This window comes from Papaver somniferum, chromosome 11, assembly GCF_003573695.1.
Source record: "Papaver somniferum cultivar HN1 chromosome 11, ASM357369v1, whole genome shotgun sequence".
Taxonomy (NCBI): Eukaryota; Viridiplantae; Streptophyta; class Magnoliopsida; order Ranunculales; family Papaveraceae; genus Papaver; species Papaver somniferum.
In genome coordinates, this window is record NC_039368.1 from 115,457,313 (window position 1) to 115,480,217 (window position 22,905).

Consider the following 22,905-nt stretch of genomic DNA (forward strand, 5'->3'; position numbering starts at 1 on the left):
TCCATGCCGTAGAAAATACATGGCTTGTTGTCTGATGTACATTGGTGATGTTGTGCCCGAGGACGTTAATGAAGCTGTTGCCACCATCAAGACTAAGAGAACCATCCAGTTTGTTGATTGGTGGCCAGCTGCTTCCAAGTGTGGTATCAACTGCCATCCGCCTACTGTTGTACCATGAGGTGATCTTTACAAGGTCCAGAGAGCTGCCTGCATGATCTCCAACTCCTCGCACAGCCTGTACGCATATGCCTTATCCTGGTTGCATAGCTGTTTTAAGAGGCCCGAGGGTACTACATGATTCTGAGTATCATCTTCTTTGATCAATTATTATGTGGAACTGCTTCTCTATCTAGAAGTTGCTCGATAGAACAACTGTGTAGGCTGACGATTTCTAGAAAAATTTCTGGAACTTCAGTTTTATGGCATGTGTGTTTCTCCAGGGACCTTTCGAACATGAAGATATCTGGTTTTGATTGGTGACTTGGAGTATCTCCTTAACGGTTTGTTTTCTTAATCAAAGCTTATGTTTCTTTAAACCTACTTTTCTGTTACTCCCTTTATCGTTCCTCTTAACACATTTGTTTTTCGTGATAAGCAAGAACCATTTAGCTGAAGAGATCCGTCAAAGTTTGGCAATCTTAGGAGTGTCCTAGAGATGTGAGAATCTTCCGCTTTTGAATTTTGGTCATTATCGTTTACTTGTTATTTCATGATTACAAATTTACATACTATTTGTTCAATTCTAGAGACCTTTCACATAATCGGCTCACTGGTCTAATCCCTCAAGAACTTGGCCAGCTTCAGAATTTGTATACACTGTGAGTTCTCTCCTTCCCTCCCTCCCTCCCTTCACGGTGTGACTCAACTTTTTGTGTGCAAAAAAATTCAGGAACGTGGAATACAATAATTAGATGGTGTGTTGTTAATATTTGTCGGAGTCTTAGTGTGTTGTAAGTTTACTCTCCCTACAAATTCATTGTTGTTTGCACAATATAGGACGACCAAGCCCTTTTGAGATACTAATAGAAACTTAAGTCTTTTCTCTGTAATATAGCACTGTATCTTACAATTATCTCTTTGGGGATATCCCAACTGGTAATAAATAACTCTCAAGGTTTCATGTTGATAGGTAGTATAACAAGATTCATTTGTTATATCATGTAGTCATTAACTAGAAAACAGGCTTCTTATCTTTATTAAATTGACCATAAATTCGTGTTTCAAACAGGCTTCTTTTTGTGGTTATTGGCTTGGTTCTCCAATGCCAGACATCTCATCCACCAGAATGACGCAAGTTCAACTAGAAAACCAAAGATATGTAGCTCAGCACATTTTCAGTTTGCAGCTCGAATCTCCAAAGACGCCATCTTAGGTTTGCATTGGTAGCTCTTGTGTCTCCTGCTCCAGTCCCGATCTTAGTAGCAGCATTTCAACCACAATCCAACACTTTTGCAGTGTTTTTGTCCAAGTGTTTCAGCTTTTTAATTTGGTGAATTGTGGCATTTTAAATTGTTGCTTCTGGTTTCAAAATGAGGTTAAATTTATTTTGTTCAGTTTTTGTTGAATAAGGAAGAACTGAATTTCGTTCAATGTGATGTTACCTTTACAAGGATCAGTAGAACATATTTTGAGATGAATTCAATGAAATTCTTTTTATTTTTGAGCTTCTCAGTAAATACTTGCTATTAAATTTCTGTAGCACAATTGGTGGGGAAGTGCACAGCTTTGTCGGGGAAACAGAATGACATTTATTAATTCTAGTGAAATTGCAGGGCGTTTGCAACATTTTTAGCATGTCAGATGTGGCAAAAATCGCAACAATTTTTTTTTTTTGAAGCAGAAAAATCGCACGATGTCTCTTAAATGACCAGTTTTTTTTTCTGGAAACACTGAAGGTAGTCTGGTAGTGAGACCCCACCGTCATGTTTAGGTAGAGACCCCAATCTCAAAATATTTGTAGAATTTTTACATCAAAGATAATAGTTTATCCGGTGATAATTCACCGGAGTAAGCAGAAGTCAAAAAAAAAACAAAACAAAAAAAAGCAGAAGTCAAGTTAGTCAACCGGAGTAAGCAGAATTCAACCGGAATACTCGTATAGTAAAAAAAATTAGGAAGAAAGAGACGGAGTAAATGGTGATTTCGTCGCCTCTCAGTCTCTTCTTTCTCTTTCAAGACGTCATGATTTCTAATGATTGGATGGGCCTTTAAATAAGGACCTAAAATCATGTGTAGATATCATCCCAAAACCATCATTTAATAACCGAGTTTTATTTTATTGGAGCACTGTAGACTAGTTTTGGCGGCTCAAGTTTCACTCCTACCTTTCATACTATATTTATTTTGTACTCCTTTTCTCAAATTTATTTTTTAAGTATATTATATTTGTTTTACAGTCCCTTGCTCTAGTTTATTTTCAAAAATTATATGCTGCAATCCCACGTCACTAAGTTATAGGATCTACTGCTCTAAAGGCTGGGCTCAAGTCCTACCGGAGCCCAGCTAATCGAACTGGCCCTACTGCCAGTTTCGACCCGTTAACCCACTAAACTACCACAAACACATCTAGGAATTATTAGTTAATCCAGTTTTTCATGATCTGGTGACTGGCTAGTCCATCCGTGAAACCAATTTATTCGCTAGTCCAAATGTTTTCGGACCAGATTATTTACTCGTTGGTCCGAAAACTTTGTGGAGACTATAAAGTGTGTTTTCTAAATGCTTAAGACACCCTTCTAGATCTAATTAGTATCAATACATAACATATCTAGTATCATATTACTTAACAGTATCAATACGTATGTTAACACATGTAGTATGTAGTAACACACGTAGTAATCCTGTCATTTTCACAGTCTTCGGAAGAAGCAGATTTTTCGGTTTCGGTTTTGTCGACAAAATCAAGAGATAAGGTTAGTATTTGTCCAAGTCAAATTTCCTACAAAGTCATGACTTGTTGACTTGGTCTTGATCACATTTCTAATATTAAGAAATTAAAAAGAAAAGAAAATATATTTGTTTTGATCATGATATCACATAATATTATTATTTTTCTGAAATAATAATACAATAAAAATAAGGTTAGTTTGGCATCCTAGCAACAAGATGGGCACCAACCCCTTTTTGAATAGCAATACCTAGCCTATGAAAAATAAAATTACCAAACCACTACTAGCATCGTTGCTAACTAAATAATTCTTCAAACGCTTGAATAAACATATAGTGTCCTCACCAAGTTCCCCTAGAGTGGAAAAAGCAAAAACGCTCAGACCATAACCATGTGCAACACATTTGTCCAAGTATTTAGTGCGTTTACGTGAAACAACACTAGAGATAGCTTTTCCAGGAACGAAAGAGCGAGTACCTTCACCTGTGAAGGGGGAGACGCCTGTAACATCCATACACACATCTTGACCATTTTCCCAGTTAAAAACAAAGATATCAGCGGGCCTTAAGCTCTTCTCATCATCTGAAAGAAACCCAAGAGAAACTTCCTTACTTAAATAAAAAAATTGTTAGTTCGTATAAATATTACGAAAGTAATGATAAAAGAAATTCCAAAAGTAATTAGTTTATATCACTGACTGAAAAATAAACTGTGACAGGCTATACTGCGATAAGATCTTAATTTTGGTACAGTGATTTCGATAAATAATTCTAAAATCCAAAGTTTGTATTAATATCATATAATTAACACCATTAAGTTGGGGTATACAAATAAAACGTTTAGAAATTAATAGCAATAACAGATTTCTTATGATAAACTTTATGATTATTAATTAAAAGCAATTTGTAAAAGAAAATACTAATAAATATGAAATTAATTTGTTTTAAATATACAGTTACAACACTTTCCATTTTATCTTGGAAACAAATATTCTTAACATAGATATAGAAGGCAACAGTATTTAAAAAGTACCTACATAAACAATTTAAGAAAATAAAAGAGTTCAAAGTACCCAATTATTACAAGTGATGGAAAATAAATTCTAAAAGAAAATGTACCAACCGAAGATCTCATCCCACTTAGTTACAAATTGCGTCCATTGTCGGATGAATGGGTAGTGGAGGGTGAAAGTCCGATCCGTGTGAATAACGAGGTTTGGATGGCTCATTTTAAAGTAATGATAACATTCTTTGTTCCCCAAAATATCCTGCAATAAACAACTTACGTAAGTCAATGGTGATATTAGTCTTAGTTGCTTGAAAATTGATCATTGGTTTCTTGAAAATCAATCACAAACATGAACTAAAAGATGAGAAACTCACCCGGTATTTCTGATAATCACCATCGTCACCAGCAACGTGGCTTGTAAATCTGAGCGAAAGTAGAATTCTCACCTTTTGTGGTAAAATTTACTAGTGGAGCTATAGGCATTGCTTGGATCCGTTAGGAAGGTGTCGAAGTTGGAATCCAATTTATTGTTGAACGGGTGACCGTTGTTCAAAGCAGTGACAAATGTCATCACTGGGCAGGGAGACATGAGGCATATTTTCCAACAATTCACCCCAGGAACAACATTCTTTCCACCAGCAGATTCTTCTACCCGCTTCGGATCCTCATCCCCGCCCAAACCATCAATTTCATCCTCCGCACCGAAAATATCCCCGTCATCGTCATCATCAGACATCACAAAAACAACATCATCGGCAATAATAACACCTTTACCAACAGAAGACACAGTGGGCTGCTGGGGCATGCTTTTCCTCGGTGCAGACTCAACGTCTTTGGATTCTTTACTCTTTCCGTCAGGCTTACACCTACAATGGTAGATGAAATATCAGAAGGTTTCTGAGGTGACTTCCTCAGGAAATGGGATAAGGATAGCCGATCATCGGGATCCTCACCATCTTTGCCGAAGCATCTCCAACCTCTTCTTTATCAGCTCTCGACTTCTGCACATGAGTCATCGTCAGACCCATTCAAGGAAACAAATAGGGGAAAGTACATGTACTGAGAATAGATCAGTATAATTGTTACCTTCCTTGCCTCCTCCTCGACTCCTGTGCTAGGACCTCTATCCCTCTTCCGAGTGGTTGAAGTCTTAGGCTGATTACTCTGGGACTTGGGATGCAAAATACAAACAAGTTAGAATACTATCTTACTGGTTACCCGGGCCAACCAACTAAACAGAGGAAAAAACTTACTCGATCAACATTAACCACCCAGAATGGATAAGGCTTGGCCGGAGGTGAAAACTTGCCACTTAAAAGAGGACCACAAATAGCAAGAGGGACCCGATCCCAAGATACATCACTGGTGTGACGGGCGTGCTTATTAGTAGTTCCTCCCTCGGGATACTCATACAACAACAGCTTCTTAAAACCTTTAGGGAGAGTCTTATTACGATGAGGGCTAGCAGCAAAACCAGCAAGATCACCATTAATAGTAGTCCCACTTCGATAGTTGGCAACAAAGCTGGCAGGCATGTAGTCGCCCGTCTGAGAAGGATCATAGGTCGACTAAGCAGTAGCAGTGCACTCACCTCGCCCTCGCATCTCCCATTCAACCATGATGCGAAAGGTGTTACCGTTACATTGATCTAAGGCACGAGATGGGGGAATTTGGGAAAAACCTTCATGCATGAAGGGACGGATAGGATCATATAAAGGAAAGCGCATCCCGAGCTTCAATTGACCTTTGGTGAAAACGGTTGCCTCGGCCGAGTGAGGGAATTTCATAAGTTACTCCTTCTTCAGAACACCTTTTTTCCTGACAATAGACGGATATCATAATCATGCAGATCATAATCATCTTTAAACTGTTTGATGAACTATTCATCCGTCAAATTTTTAGCAACTCTCTTGTCATTCCTACATGAAAATGGAGGAGAACCATCAGAAAAGATAGAGTTAAGAGCACGATGATCGTGATGCGAAGGGATACCAACAATAAATACGGAATCAAGAGGAACACCGTCATCATCAGAAAAATTATAACTCACGCACCCATTCTCGGTCATGGAAGGAGTCGAAGAAGCCATTGAATAATTGGAGTATGTGAAAGAATGAAACAAACGGAGAGAATCACAGCAGCGGCAAGGAATAAGCAATGATATGATCGAAAGGTGAATAGGGTTCTTGAAAAGATAGGGGAAGACAGGGGATCACTTAAGCAGCAGTTGAAGGAAAATTAACTGAGGAAGAGAGTGTTGTTCTTTGAAGGGAGTAAATAAAAAACCAAGGGTTTTTATCTTTCAAACTTATAGTCCCAAGGATCACAACCGGGGTAGCAGGTCATAAAGATGGGAATAATGGGGAACATCATGGCGGAAAACACGGCATGGTCAGAGACGTGGGAGGCGAAGCGGTTTCTTCCCTTCGTGTCGAATACACGAGTAAAAGAAGGGGCATAAATGTAGGTGTGAATAATCCACAGATCCAGGTGGATCAATCCTAGGAAATGTTGCAGCAATAACAGGTGAAGCGTGAAACATTGAATCGTTCTATCCAAGCTCGGCGCAAGAAAAGAGACATCAAAGGAGGCCGTGAAGCCAATATGTGTAACGGTAAAACTCGGAAGTGATGGAAGAGACGCATGTCGAGTACCAGAGTAATAAATGCTCTGACAAGGCAGTTGAGAGGATAATATGAAACTGGTCAAAGTTGGACTCGGGGATAATGACATCGGGCTAGGATGGAGGGAGATATCAATCACATTTAGCTAAGACAACCTATATCGGGTGGAAGAACATCGGGAGACAACATCACTAAAGCTCGGCTCGACATTGTTGTGATGATTAGAAGCACACAAAACACTTGCAAGTATACAAGGCCAAGATTTGTAATAAAATGATGAGTAGGGGTTTGTCCACAGGGAGAGGAGCATACAAGAAGTCTTCCTAGCTAAGGTGTGTAGTGAGCTAAGGGCAGGAAAATGGTATGAACCAAGGATGCAAGGTAAAGCAAAGGATACAGCTAGGTAAAGCAGCAAAGAACCAAGGCTTGGAAGCCAAGGGCAAGGTGAGGATTGTGCACTGACTTCAGTGCACAAAAAGCTTCAAAGTGCAAGGAAAAAAAAAAGCAAGAAAATTAACTGAATTGAAAGCACACAGGACTGAAAATGCAAGTTACTGAGAAGGGATTGGTGGTTAAGCCAAGTCTTAGGATCCACCTTGTGTCCTAATCAAATGACATGTTTCTAGGTTGTGTTTGATCCTATGCATACATCTAGAAATAGAAGAATACCAAATTGCTCACTAGTCTGCCCCTAGCATTGGCTGTCTTTTGACAGTACATCCAATCACAGGCTCTATGAGCATTGGTATCTCCCATTTGCTCAATCAAAACATAGCAACAGGAGAACTATCCTAGCTTCTAGTCACATGACAGTGCACAAGGCTTCAGCTGAGCCTTGGCCTGATGCTGTTTAGCTCATGCTAAACATGATATAGCAACATACATACATTAACACAGATGATTCATACACAACTAGCAACATTTGAGATAACTAAAAATATATGCAATTTTCAACTTGTTAACTGATAAGCACTGAAATTGAAATTCATAAAAAATTTGTAGCAAATTCTCTACTGGCTAGTCCAGAGAGATATACAGTGTCCTTCACACACTCCACATAACACTAATTTATACCCATTACACATTTAGGGTTTTCCCCCAATTTCCCCCCAAAACAGTGAAATTAGGTTTTTCAAATTACCTAATTTGATGGCACAATTTCTCCCCCATGCGTCGACCCATACCTTGTAATCTCTTCCTGCTCCATTCCCACGCGCCAATTGCTTCATCTATCAACCTAGTTCACCAAATCCAACCCTAACAGTGATGAGGATGGTGGAGTTGTTGAAATAGATTAATAGGTGATGGGGGTATTGAGGGATATGATGGATTGTGGTTGTTGTGGAGAGTTGGTGGTGTTTGGTGGTGCCAGGGAGTGGTGGCGATGATGGTCGTGCGGCAGGTGAAGAAGGTGGTTCTGCAGAGGGGGGGTGATGGAGGAGATGGGTTCGATGGAGAAAGGGGAAGGGTGCGTTTGTTTGAGGTCTAGGGTGTTCGGCACTTGGGTGTGAGGCGAGTGCATCGATTTTTGATGTTCAGCGAGACTAAGCCGTGTGATGTGGAGCTGGTAGGTAGATCGGACGGTGATGCGGAGGCAGGCGATGAGCGACCGTCGGATGAGGAGATACAACGAAACGAACGGTACTTGATGGAGTTAGGTGTTGTAGTGTTAGGCGGAGATATCAAACTTCGATGCACAGCAAGGGAGCGACCGTCGGATGCTTCTGAGAACTGATCTGACGGCTGAAGACGCAAGCGGGTATGGATTTGGGTTTTAGGCTTTTGGGTATAGAATATGGGTTTGGGAAATGAGTTTGGGCTTGGAAAACCTTGAGCCCACTTCTTCTTTAAGAACAACTTTCTTCTTCTTGAGCCCATTTCCAGCTTTTTTGGACGTGCGCTCCATTCTTTGCGGCTTCCTTGCGTAATTTCTCCCGGCTTTTCACCACTTTTCTGCTCTTTTTGCTCCGCAACTCATCCAATCTTTATTTACTACCTAAAAAATGCAAAATTAAGTAAGAAAAATATTTATTCTTGAAAACAATGAAAATACAGAATATGGGATAAAATGTAGAATTAATGCATAAAAGATGAGTTAAAATGCCAACAAAAAGGGATAAATATATACATTATTTGGCACTCATCAAATACCCCCAAACCTGAATTTTACTTGTCCTCAAGTAAAACAAAACTAAGGAAATCCTAACTATACCACTGTCGCTGGTCTCTCGAATGCATTTAGCGTATGCACTAAGCCTTTTAAACCACTAAGTGTCCCTAGTGGACGAGTTGAAGTCTCGTGAAGGTTTGCTTAGAACGTACCTACAAAGTTCTAGGTCAAAATACAAGCTCATATTCCATCAAATGTGACATGTGCAAAACAGTTTAAGCTCACAGCAAAATGGAGATGTCAATCTAGCTATCGAAAGCACAATCCTAGCACTGATAACAAAAAAAAAGACATGTGATAAGAGTGTAAAGTGTATCTACACATGTGTAAAGAAAGATCTGAAGTCATGACTACTAATCACCAAGAGATAGTTTCTCAGGCTAAGAACTGAGGTCGAAATCTAGCTAGCTGTCCGGACTTTACGAGAATTGTGAATGAGTTGGAGGTATTTCACAATTACTCGCGTTGTACATCAATGGCATACACCCTTCCTTGCTTATTACAAAAAAAACAACAAAATAACTCTTTACATGACTCTTATTTACATTGACTATTCTCTTTTTATTTTTGGAACAAGAGATGATGGAATTGATAAATACTTGATTTTTTTTTGTATTTTTCTGATTTTTTTTTTTTTTTTTTTTTTTTTTTTTTTTTTTTTTTTTTTTTTTTTTTTTTTTTTTTTTTTTTTTTTTTTTTTTTTTTTTTTTTTTTTTTTTTTTTTTTTTTTTTTTTTTTTTTTTTTTTTTTTTAACAAGGAAACACTTTTGATACATAACAAGAAGAAACAAAAAATTACATGACACTTTGCAAGAGGTAGCCCTTTTTGATGCACCCAGTTAAATTCGATGGTTGTCTTTCTTAATGTAACCTCCACCTTCTATCCCAACCAACCAAAGAACAAGCTAGTCAAGTTTCGTTCAGTATTCTAAAGTGATTGGCAATCGTAACTTCCTATCCAACACCTTGAAGATCGAGTCCATACATGTATTGGTAGATCGTGCGCGTGCAAATTTCTTATCACTATGTGAATTGTGCTAGAATCAGGGTGCCTAAATATCTAGACTAAGACTCCTAATAAAAATACATATTTGCACAAGAGTCAACATTTCAAGGTAAATGAGCTCCATTTTTTATGATTTTTCTAATTTTTTAATTTTTTTCAATTTTGATTTTTCAATTTTTTTTGGAATTTTTCAATTTTTTCAAAAAGAAGAAGGAGTTCGTTTTCAATTATGGCATATTATCGTGGTATCTACTCTATACCCCCAAACCTAAACTAAACATTGTCCTCAATGTTTCAAAATATGGAAAGAATTAAAATGCAACATATGGAAAGGGACATGCTGAGTAGAGTAAAAGGAGAGAGAATACCCGATTTCGGCGAAAGCAGAATTAAAACTCCGTTATTCAAGGCAAAAATCCAACATATTTCAGCCGAGATCATATTGGATAAGCAAAATATATACAAAAAGAACAAAAGGGTTTTTAAAATTTTATCTACTGGATTATTTACAAAAATATTCACCATACACTAACAATCTAAAGAGTTGAGGATCAACCCAAAAGACAAAGTGTAGCGGTTTCAACAACTTCACACATGAAAGAAAAGCACGTGAAGCTGTGAAACCAAATGAGCTACCCCCAAACCTGGATTTTACAGAAGATACAATTTTGAAAACAAAATCGCGCAGTTTTGGGGGTTCATCATGCACAAGATCTAACTCAAAGTGAACTGTGCTATGGACGGGCAAACATGCAATTTCCAACTGTGGTTCCTCAGATGTATTATACTTAGAAGCAAAATAGTCCAAGAGGACTTGGGAAGCACACAGTTCCAAACCTAGGTTGGGGACTCTCAGAAAAGTCGGTTTGTCAATATGGGTACAAACCAAATCTAGGTTGGGTGGAAGGCCATCAGATTGTGACTTATGTAGGACGATAGGCACATCATTATTAATCAAATCAAAATCTCCTAAATCATCTACACATGTCACATCATGCTCACAATCATCAATCAAATTAGCAAGTTCACACTCAGAATCATCAGAATCATCAACAGTAAAATTGACATTGGAATTAACCCAATTAGGGGGTATCTCGGCTAACCAAGAACACCTCAACAGTAATACCCAGCCCTCAATTTATACAAAAAAGGAATGACGAACCCTAATTCCCAAAACCGAGAAAACTAGGGTTAGGGTTTACCTAAAATTCTTCACCCACGTCGACGACCCATGCTCTCTTCTTGTTCCTCCTGCTCTTCCCATGCTTCTATTGCTTCTTCTTCCATCTCTGTCATGCCTATAACTCTATTTCCCTAATTTCAAAACCCTAAATTTGAGAGGGTTTGTGAAACTAGCGAAATAGGCTAATAGGATGGATGGGTTTCGATGTCTTTGATGTAGGGTGGCTATGGTGTTTGGTGATGAAGCGGCAGTGGCAGAGGTGGTGTTCTGGTGGTGGCAGGACATGGTGGAGGTGATGGAGTTGCAGAGCAGCTCTCTGCAACAGGGTATGGAGGAGAAGAGGTCGAGTGATTTTGGGTTAGGGGGCGTTTGGCTAGGGGTATAGGGTGTTCGATACTTAGGTGTTAGGCGGGTTCAGCGAGGTTCGATGATCTGCGACAAGGAGCGATGGATGGGAAGATGGTAGGTGGATCTGACGGCGATGCGGAGGCAGGCGATGAGCGACCGTCGGATGAAGAGATACAACGAAACGAACGGTACTTGATGGAGTTAGGTACTGTAGTTTAAGGCGGAGATATCAAACTTCGATGCACAGCAAGGGAGCGACCGTCGGATGCTTCTGAGAACTGATCTGACGGCTGAAGACGCAAGCGGGTATGGATTTGGGTTTTAGGCTTTTGGGTATAGAATATGGGTTTGGGAAATGAGTTTGGGCTTGGAAAACCTTGAGCCCACTTCTTCTTTAAGGACAACTTTCTTCTTCTTGAGCCCATTTCCAGCTTTTTGGACGTGCGCTCCATTCTTTGCGGCTTCCTTGCGTAATTTCTCCCGGCTTTTCACTACTTTTCTGCTCTATTCCGCTCCGCAATTCATCCAGACTTTATTTATTACCTAAAAATGCAAAATTAAGTAAGAAAAATATTTATTCTTGAAAACAATGAAAATACAGAATATGGGATAAAATGTAGAATTAATGCACAAAAGATGAGTTAAATGCCAACAAAAAGGGATAAATATATACATTATTTGGCACTCATCAAATACCCCCAAACCTGAATTTTACTTGTCCTCAAGTAAAACAAAACTAAGGAAATCCTAACTATACCACTGTCGCTGGTCTCTCGAATGCATTTAGCGTATGCACTAAGCCTTTTAAACCACTAAGTGTCCCTAGTGGACGAGTTGAAGTCTCGTGAAGGTTTGCTTAGAACGTACCTACAAAGTTCTAGGTCAAAATATAAGCTCATATTCCATCAAATGTGACATGTGCAAAACAGTTTAAGCTCACAGCAAAATGGAGATGTCAATCTAGCTATCGAAGGCACAATCCTAGCACTGATAACAAATAAAAGACATGTGATAAGAGTGTAAAGTGTATCTACACATGTGTAAAGAAAGATCTGAAGTTATGACTACTAATCACCAAGAGATAGTTTCTCAGGCTAAGAACTGAGGTCGAAATCTAGCTAGCTGTCCGGACTTTACGAGAATTGTGAATGAGTTGGAGGTATTTCACAATTACTCGCGTTGTACATCAATGGCATACACCCTCCTTGCTTATTACAATAAAACAACAAAATGACTATTTACATGACTCTTATTTACATTGACTATTCTCTTTTTATTTTTGGAACAAGAGAGAATGGAATTGATAAATACTTGATGATTTTTTTTTTTTTTTTTTAACTACGGAAACACTTTTGATACATATACAAAAGGAAACAAAAGATTACATGACACTTTGCAAGAGGTAGCCCTTTTTGATGCACCCAGTTAAATTCGATGGTTGTCTTTCTTAATGTAACCTCCACCTTCTATCCCAACCAACCAAAGAACAAGCTAGTCAAGTTTCGTTCAGTATTCTAAAGTGATTGGCAATCGTAACTTCCTATCAAACACCTTGAAGATCGAGGCCATACATGTATTGGTAGATCGTGCGCGTGCAAATTTCTTATCACTATGTGAATTGTGCTAGAATCAGGGTGCCTAAATATCTAGACTAAGACTCCTAAAAATAATACATATTTGCACAAGAGTCAACATTTCAAGGTAAATGAGCTCCATTTTTATGATTTTTCATTTTTTAATTTTTTTGAATTTTGATTTTTTAATTTTTTTTGGAATTTTTCAATTTTTTTTTAAAAAGAAGAAGGAGTTCGTTTTCAATTATAGCATATTATCGTGGCATCTACTCTATACCCCCAAACCTAAACTAAACATTGTCCTCAATGTTTCAAAATATGGAAAGAATAAAAAAAACAATATATGAAGAGGAACATGCTGAGTAGAGTAAAAGGAGAGAGAATACCCGATTGTACGGTGACAACTCGATTAAAACTCCGTTATTCAAGGTAAAAATCCATCATATTAGGAGTTATAATGGATGAGCACAAAATATACACAAAAGGAAATTTAACTAACACATTATCTACAAGAAAATTTGGTTTTTAATGGGATTGGACTTTTTGGAAAAAATTTGGTTTTGTTGGGAAAAAGACAAATTTTGGTTTTGATAGGAAAACGAAAATTTTTGGTTTTTAGGGAAACATTTGGAAAACTGTTTGGTTATTTAGGGAAAGAGTGGACCAGTTTAGTCCACATAGACTGGGTCCTCCAGGTTGGTTGTTTCAATGTCGGGTGGAAATGGCTCAAGGAATGGCTTTAATCTCTGCCCGTTGACTTTGAAAACGTTCTTGTTGGAGACATCCTCCAGCTCTACAGCTCCATGAGGAAAAACTGTGCGTACTAGGTACGGACCCTTCCATATGGAACGCAGTTTTCCTGGAAAAAGATGTAATCGGGAGTCATACAGCAAGACTTTCTGACCAGGAGTGAAGGATTTGCGTAGAATACGCTTGTCATGAAATATCTTCATCTTTTGCTTGTACAACTTGGCACTGTCATAAGCCTCATTTCTCAATTCTTGCAACTCGTTGAGTTGAAGTTTCCGTTGAATTCCAGCTTCGTCCAGAGAAAAGTTCAGCTCTTTGATTGCCCAGTAGGCACGATGTTCCAATTCCACAGGTAGATGGCACGGCTTTCCATACACTAGACGATAGGGGACATGCCAATTGGTGTCTTATAAGCTGTTCTATAGGCCCACAAAGCATCATTCAATCTCAATGACCAATCTTTCCTGGACGGGTTGACCGTCTTCTCCAGAATGTGCTTAATTTCCCTATTAGACACTTCCACTTGTCCACTAGTCTGAGGGTGGTACGGAGTAGCAACCTTGTGAGTTATGCCATACTTGCGTACTAAAGACTCAAAGTACTTGTTACGAAAATGTGAACCGCCGTCACTGATGATAGCTCTAGGGGTACCAAAACGTGCAAATATGTTTTCCTTTAGAAATGAAAGTACCACCTTGTGGTCATTTGTTCTGGTTGCTATGGCTTCTACCCACTTAGAAACGTAATCAACTGCGACTAGGATGTACAACTTGCTGTCAGACATGGGAAATGGACCCATGAAGTCTATCCCCCAAACATCAAAAATCTCCACAATCAAAATGGGGTTCAATGGCATCATGTTTCTCCTCGAAATGCTTCCTAGCTTTTGACAGCGTTCACAAGCAACACAATAATCATGGCAATCCTTGAACAATGATGGCCAATAGAATCCACACTGCAAGATCTTTGCAGCAGTTTTCTTGGCACTGAAATGGCCTCCACATGCTTGGTCATGACAGAAAGATATCACATCTTTCTGTTCAGTGTTGGGGACACATCTCCTAATGATTTGGTCTGGGCAGTACTTGAACAAATATGGGTCATCCCAAAGGAAATGTTTGACTTCAGCCAGGAATTTAGAGCGGTCTTGTCTCGACCAACGTGAGGGCATCCTACCTGTAGCGAGGTAGTTAACAATATCAGCAAACCAAGGAAGGTCTGAGATAGACATCAGCTGTTCATCTGGGAATGATTCTCTAATCAGCTCACAATCATCAATAGACTCTAAAGTTAATCTAGACAAATGATCAGCAACCACATTCTCACAACCTTTCTTATCACGGATTTCAAGATCGAATTCCTGTAATAAGAGTATCCATCGAATAAGGCGAGCTTTAGCATCCTTCTTGGAAAGAAGATACTTCAAAGCCGCATGGTCTGTGTATATGATGATCTTAGACCCTATCAGATAAGATCTAAACTTGTCTAATGCGAAAACGACGGCAAGCAATTCCTTCTCGGTAGTTGAATAATTGAGTTGGGCATCATTAAGGGTTTTGCTAGCATAGTATATCACATATGGTAGTCTATCAACTCGCTGTCCTAAGACAGCACCAACAGCATAATCAGAGGCATCACACATCAGTTCGAACGGAAGCTTCCAATCGGGTGGTCGGACTATAGGAGCGGTGGTGAGAAGGGTTTTTAATTCCTCCCATGCCTTCACACAAGCAGCATCGAAATTGAAGGCAACATCTTTGGAGAGAAGACTTCACAGAGGTCTGGAGATTTTGCTGAAATCTTTGATGAATCGCCGGTAAAAACCAGCATGACCTAGAAATGATCTGATCTCCTTCACAGAGCAAGGTTGTGGTAGATGTTGAATGAGGTCAACTTTAGCTTTATCCACTTCAATTCCTTTCTCTGAGATGATGTGTCCTAGAACTATTCCTGAATTCACCATAAAATGGCATTTTTTCCAATTTAGAACAAGGTTCTTTTCTTTACATCTGGATATCACGAGGGCAAGATGCTTCAAACATTCGTCAAACGAGGAACCAAAAACAGAGAAATCATCCATAAAGATCTCGAGAAAACTATCTATCATGTCAGAAAAAATGCTCATCATGCAACGCTGAAAAGTAGCAGGTGCATTACACAACCCGAAGGGCATACGTCTATAAGCAAACGTCCCAAATGGACACGTGAATGTAGTTTTTTCCTGATCTTCTGGAGCAATGTGAATTTGGTTATAACCGGAAAAGCCATCTAGAAAACAGTAGTGACTGTGTCCAGACACACGTTCTAGCATTTGGTCAATGAAAGGGAGCGGGAAGTGATCCTTCCTTGTTACTGTGTTCAACTTCATGTAGTCGATGCATACTCGCCATCCTGTGGTTGTACGAGTAGGGACTAATTCATTCTTGTCGTTCTGAACAACAGTAATGCCTGACTTCTTAGGCACAACTTGAATGGGACTAACCCATTTTCTATCGGGAATTGGGTATATGATACCTGCATCAAGTAGTTTCAGGATCTCTCCTTTGACTACATCTCTCATGTTAGGGTTAAGTCTCCTTTGCATTTCCCTCGATGGTTTGGCATTCTCTTCAAGGTTAATGTGGTGCATGCAAATGGTGGGACTAATTCCTTTGAGATCTGAGATGGTCCATCCTAAGGCCTCTTTGTGTTCCTTAAGTACTTCTAAAAGCTTACTTTCCTGTTCCGTGTCTAAACATGATGAAATAATGACAGGTAAAGTATCAGAAGAACCTAGGAATGCGTACTTCAACGTACTAGGCAACGTTTTCAATTCAAGCTTGGGTGGCTCAACAATGGATGGAATAAGCTTGGAATCAGAGAGTAGGGGTGGTTCCATTTCATATTTCCTTTCAGTGACGTCCATTTGAGGTACAGATTCGAGCAGAGATAGGACGTCACTACAGTATGCATCATCATAGGAATCAGGGTTAAAGTTCTCCATACATGCTTGAAAGGGGTCGACGGATAGAATGTTAGTCAACGAATCTTGCATTAATCCTTCAATCATATTAACTTCATGCACATCATCATCATCAAGATTCACAGGTTGTTGACTAATATCGAACACATTCAATATTAACTTCATGCACATCATCATCATAAACAACGAATCTTGCATTAAAACAAACCCATAAAAGAAAAAAGAAAAATAAAAGAAAAATAAAAGAAAACAAAAAAATAATTACAGTCCCAAATAAAAAAGAAAAAGAAAATAAAAATTATTACAATCCCAAATAAATAATTAAATTAATTATTACAAGCCCGAATTTGAATTTAAATGAGGCCCAAGTGGGTTAACTCATGGGTTAGGCTTACTTGTTTTTTGGAGGGAAGCCCAAAAATAGGCTTTTAGTCCCCTTTTAGTTGCACAACCCAGTTGGGCTTTATGATCGTCCTAAGCAGCTCACGTCCAAGCCCAGCAGCAACAGGTGGAGCAGAGCCCAGCAGAATCTGCAGCGAAGCCCAGGAGCAGAAGTTGCAAGCCCAGCGAGATTGAGGTTACTAAGCCCAGCTCAGTTGGTTCAAGCCCAGCTCAGTTGGTTCAGAGCCCAGCAGCAGAGGGTGCACAAGCCCAGTTGACAGCTTCAGTTGGCAGCCCAGCAGGCTTGGCAGCAGCAACAGCAGCAGCAGCAGCTTGGCAGAGGAAGCACCAACAGCAGCAGCAACAGCAGGCAGCAGCAGCTCAGCAGAGAAGGCAACAGCAGCAGCAGGCTTTGCAGCAGCAGCTCAGGTAACAGCAGATGGCAGTACCACTCCCCGGCAGCGGCGCCAAAAACTTGGTGTGACAAGCAAAGACACACAAAAGCTTGCAAGTATACAAGGCCAAGTTATGATATAGAAGGTAAGCAGGGGGTCAGTCCACAGGGAGTGGGAGCATACAAGAGAAACCTAAGCTAACAATGGTGACAATGCACTATGGCAGTGAGCAAAGCAAGGTAAATCAGCAAAGAACCAAGGCTTGGAAGCCAAGGGCAAGGTGAGGATTGTGCACTGATTTCAGTGCACAGAAGGCTTCAAAGTGCAAGAAAAAAAAGGCAAGAAAATAAACTGAATTGAAAGCACACAGAACTGAAAATGTAAGTGACTGAGAAGGAATTGGTGGGTAAGCCAAGGCTTAGGATCCACCTTGTGTCCTAACCAAATGACATGTTTCTAGGTTGAGTTTGATCCTATGCATACATCTAGAAATAGAAGAATACTAAATTGCTCAATAGTCTGCCCCTAGCATTGGTTGTCTTTTGACAGCACAGCCAATCACAGGCACTATGTGCATTGGTATCTCCCATTTGCTCAAGCAAAACAGAGCATGGAAGTAACTATCCTAGCTTCTAGTCACTTGACAGTGCACAAGGCTTCAGCTGAGCCTTGGCCTGATGCTATTTAGCTCATGCTAAACATGGATAAAGCAATAACATTCATCATATGTGATAATTCAGATACAACTAGCAACATTTGAGATAACTAAAAACATATGCAACTTTCAACTGTCAACAGTTATGCAAAAATCAGAAATTGGAATTGCAAAATTAAAATTGTTCTAATTCTCTACTGGCTAGTCCAGAGAGATACACAGTGTCTTTCACACACTCCACATAACACCAATTTATACCCCCCCTATCAGAATTAGGGTTCACAGCCCCTTTTCCCCAAAATCAGAAAATCAGGTGAAATTGATTTACCTAATGTTGATGAGATACTCGCTCCATCTCGTCGACCCACTCTCCAATTACTTCTTCTCGTTCATCTCCTGCTCCAATTTGCTGCTCTAACATCAACTTATATCCCCAATTTCTCACCTAGGGTTTCAGTGATGAGAGATGAGAAATTGAGGAGATTAGTTGATGAAAAAGAGGTAAAACGTGATAGTGATGATGGGTTTAGGTGTGGTGGTGATAGAGTGATTTGGGGAGAAGATAGTGGAGTGATTTGGGGGAAGGTAGTGGTGATGGAGACGGACATGGTGGTACTGTTGCAGAGAGGGGGGGGGGGGAAGATGGTTTCGATGGATTTGGGAGAAGGGTTTTTAATTCCTCCCATGCCTTCACACAAACAGCATCGAAATTGAAGGCAACATCTTTGGAGAGAAGACTGCACAGAGGTCTGGAGATTTTGCTGAAATCTTTGATGAATCGCCGGTAAAAACCAGCATGACCTAGAAATGATCTGATCTCCTTCACAGAGCAAGGTTGTGGTAGATGTTGAATGAGGTCAACTTTAGCTTTATCCACTTCAATTCCTTTCTCTGAGATGATGTGTCCTAGAACTATTCCTGAATTTACCATAAAATGGCATTTTTCCAAATTTAGAACAAGGTTCTTTTCTTTACATCTGGATATCACGAGGGCAAGATGCTTCAAACATTCGTCAAACGAGGAACCAAACACAGAGAAATCATCCATAAAGATCTCGAGAAAACTATCTATCATGTCAGAAAAAATGCTCATCATGCAACGCTGAAAAGTAGCAGGTGCATTACACAACCCGAAGGGCATACGTCTATAAGCAAACGTCCCAAATGGACACGTGAATGTAGTTTTTTCCTGATCTTCCGGAGCAATGTGAATTTGGTTATAACCGGAAAAGCCATCTAGAAAACAGTAGTGACTGTGTCCAGACACACGTTCTAGCATTTGGTCAATGAAAGGGAGCGGGAAGTGATCCTTCCTTGTTACTGTGTTCAACTTCCTGTAGTCGATGCATACTCGCCATCCTGTGGTTGTACGAGTAGGGACTAATTCATTCTTGTCGTTCTGAACAACAGTAATGCCTGACTTCTTAGGCACAACTTGAATGGGACTAACCCATTTGCTATCGGGAATTGGGTATATGATACCTGCATCAAGTAGTTTCAGGATCTCTCCTTTGACTACATCTCTCATGTTAGGGTTAAGTCTCCTTTGCATTTCCCTCGATGGTTTGGCATTATCTTCAAGGTTAATGTGGTGCATGCAAATGGTGGGACTAATTCCTTTGAGATCTGAGATGGTCCATCCTAAGGCCTCTTTGTGTTCCTTAAGTACTTCTAAAAGCTTACTTTCCTGTTCCGTGTCTAAACATGATGAAATAATGACAGGTAAAGTATCAGAAGAACCTAGGAATGCGTACTTCAACGTACTTGGCAATGTTTTCAATTCAAGCTTGGGTGGCTCAACAATGGATGGAATAAGCTTGGAATCAGAGAATAGGGGTTGTTCCACTTCATATTTCCTTTCAGTGACGTCCATTTGAGGTACAGATTCGAGCAAAGATAGGACGTCACTACAGTATGCATCATCATAGAAATCAGGGTTAAAGTTCTCCATACATGCTTGAAAGGGGTCAACGGATAGAATGTTAGTCAACGAATCTTGCATTAATCCTTCAATCATATTAACTTCATGCACATCATCATCATCAAGATTCACAGGTTGTTGACTAATATCGAACACATTCAATTCTACCGTCATGTTACCAAAAGACAGTTTCAACACTCCATTCCGACAGTTGATGATCGCGTTGGACGTAGCCAAGAAAGGACGTCCTAAGATGACAGGAATGTGACAGTCTGGGTTTTGTACAGGTTGAGTGTCTAAGACAATGAAGTCTACGGGAAAATAGAATTTGTCAACCTTGATCAAAACATCTTCCACCACTCCACGAGGAATCTTGACAGATCGGTCTGCCAGTTGTAGAGTGATAGATGTTGGTTTCAACTCCCCAAGACCTAACTGCTCATAAACAGAATATGGCAGTAGGTTAACACTTGCACCTAGGTCTAATAACGCTTTATTGACCGTGTGTTCTCCTATAGTGCAAGAAATTGTTGGACATCCTGGATCCCTAAACTTGGGTGGAGTTCTGTTCAGAATGATGGAACTTACCTGCTCAGCTAAGAAAGCACGTTTTTGCACATTCAGCTTGCGCTTTTGAGTACACAAGTCTTTGAGGAATTTGGCATAAGCAGGGATTTGCTTGATTGCTTCAAGAAAAGGAATGTTGATGTTGACTCTCTTGAACATATCTAACATCTCATTGTAATGGGTGCTTTTCTGTTGATAGATCAATCTCTGAGGAAATGGAGCAACAGGAGAATGAGTTGGCAAAGGGACATTCACAGCAGTAGAATTGTCAGATTTTCCAACTTGCTCAGATTCTTTGGTTTTCTGGGGTTGTGGAGACAACGTGGAATTTGTATCAGACTCATTAGGTTCGCCTACGTTGTTCTCGATGACTTTTCCACTTCGGAGGGTGGTAATGGCATGGATTTGATCAGGTGAGGTTTCAGTGCAGGATGTTGTGCCTGTTTGAAATATCCTCTTTGGATTTTGTTGGGGTTGGCTCGGAAGTTTACCCTTTTCTCTCTCACATATTTGATCCATCTTTTGATCTAGATTTTTCTGACTTTGCATCAAACTCTGGAACATTTCCTCTAAGGTGGACAATCTCTTGTCGGTATTGTTTTGAGGATATGATTGTTGTTGAGAGTTTGATTGTTGTTGAGGGTTTCTCGGGTGTTGATAACCTTGATTGTTCTGATATCCCTGATTGTTTTGATAGCTCTGATTGGGTTGAGATGGTCCTCCTTGAGTGGGTCCTTTTGACCATGAAAAGTTAGGGTGGTTTCTCCATCCTGGATTCTAGGTCTGTGAATAAGGGTTATGCTCTGGTTTTTGAAACATGGCATGTGCCTGTTCAATCCTAGACTCCTGAACTGCAAGCAAATCTGGACAATTTTGGAATTGATGGTTGGGGTCGTTACAAGCAGCACAAACAAATGAAGCGACATGTTCTCGGAGAGTAGTGGTGGAAGGTTTTGAATTTTTATGTAGTTCTAACTCTTCTAATCTCCTAACTATTGATGCCATGTTTGCTCTACCCTCAAAATCCGCTTCAATCCTAAAAGCCTTTGCTTCGGATGTAGTCTTTCTGGTTTCACGGATGGATTCCCACTGTTGCGTCTTTTCAGCTACTTCAATCAAGAAGTCCCAAGACGCGTCAGCAGTTTTATCTACGAATAGACCATTACACATCGACTCAACCGTTGTTCGGGTGGACACATCTAGACCTTCATACAAAATTTGCACAAGTCTCCATTTTTCAAAACCATGATGGGGACATTGGAGCAATAATTCATTGAATCTCTCCAGGTATCTAGCTAAGGTCTCACCTTCTAATTGCACAAAGCTATTCAGATTTTGACGAATTGTCGCAGTCTTGTGGTTCGGGAAAAACTTTTTGAAAAACTCCTTTGTGAGGTCATCCCATGTCATGATGGATTGAGGCTGTAAAGCATAGAGCCAGGCCTTTGCCTTATCTTTCAGGGAAAAAGGAAAAAGCCTTAACTTCAGGGTTTCGTCGGTCATTTGAGTGAAACGCAGAGTTCCACAAATTTCCTCGAATTCTCTCACGTGGTGGTACGGGTTTTCATTCTCAACACCTCTAAAAATAGGAAGCATCTGTATTGTGCTTGATTTCAGCTCATAATGGCCATTAGCCTCGGGCAGCAAAATACAAGAAGGTTGACTGGCTCTAGTTGGGTACATATAATCCTTGAGGGTACGTGGTTCTCCCATTGTTTCTGGTTGATCTGGACTGTCTCCCTCAGAACTTAGAATTTCGATAGGTTCGTCTGGGTTAATTCTAACAAGTCTGTTTGTCTGGTCTCTGTAGGTCACAATCATGTCCTAGTAGGTACCTTAACTAACATGTTGGTCAGACAGAGCAATCGGAAACAATTTGGCCCACAAGGGTTATGAAGATTTGGTTTTTGAATGGGTTTTGGTTTAAAGAAGGGGTTTTGTTTTTGGTTTTTTAAAAAAAATTGGGCTTTGGAAAAAAAAATTTTGAACTAAACCTAGCATAAATTATCACAACTCATAAAAGAAAATAAAAACAATAATAATAATTAAAACAAACCCATAAAAGAAAAAAGAAAAATAAAAGAAAAATAAAGAAAAACAAAAAAAAATAATTACAGTCCCAAATAAAAAAAAAGAAAAAAGAAAAAAGAAAATAAATAAAAATTATTACAATCCCAAATAAATAATTAAATTAATTATTACAAGCCCAAATTTGAATTTAAATGAGGCCCAAGTGGGTTAACTCATGGGTTAGGCTTACTTGTTTTTTGGAGGGAAGCCCAAAAATAGGCTTTTAGTCCCCTTTTAGTTGCACAGCCCAGTTGGGCTTTAGGATCGTCCTAAGCAGCTCACGTCCAAGCCCAGCAGCAGCAGCGAAGCCCAAGAGCAGAAGTTGCAAGCCCAGCAGAAAAAGTTGCAAGCCCAGAGAAATTGAGGTTACTGAGCCCAGCTCAGTTGGTTAGAGCCCAGCAGCA

General features: G+C 39.7%; 1 long non-coding RNA gene across 1 annotated transcript; it reads left to right on the forward strand.

Annotated features, from left to right (window-relative positions):
- The first annotated feature begins 465 nt into the window (after positions 1-465).
- LOC113321780 lies at positions 466-1,660 on the forward strand. The gene is made up of 3 exons (XR_003346875.1): positions 466-657; positions 747-818; positions 1,229-1,660. It is a non-coding gene; the product is annotated as an uncharacterized LOC113321780 (long non-coding RNA).
- The last annotated feature ends 21,245 nt before the right edge of the window (positions 1,661-22,905 follow it).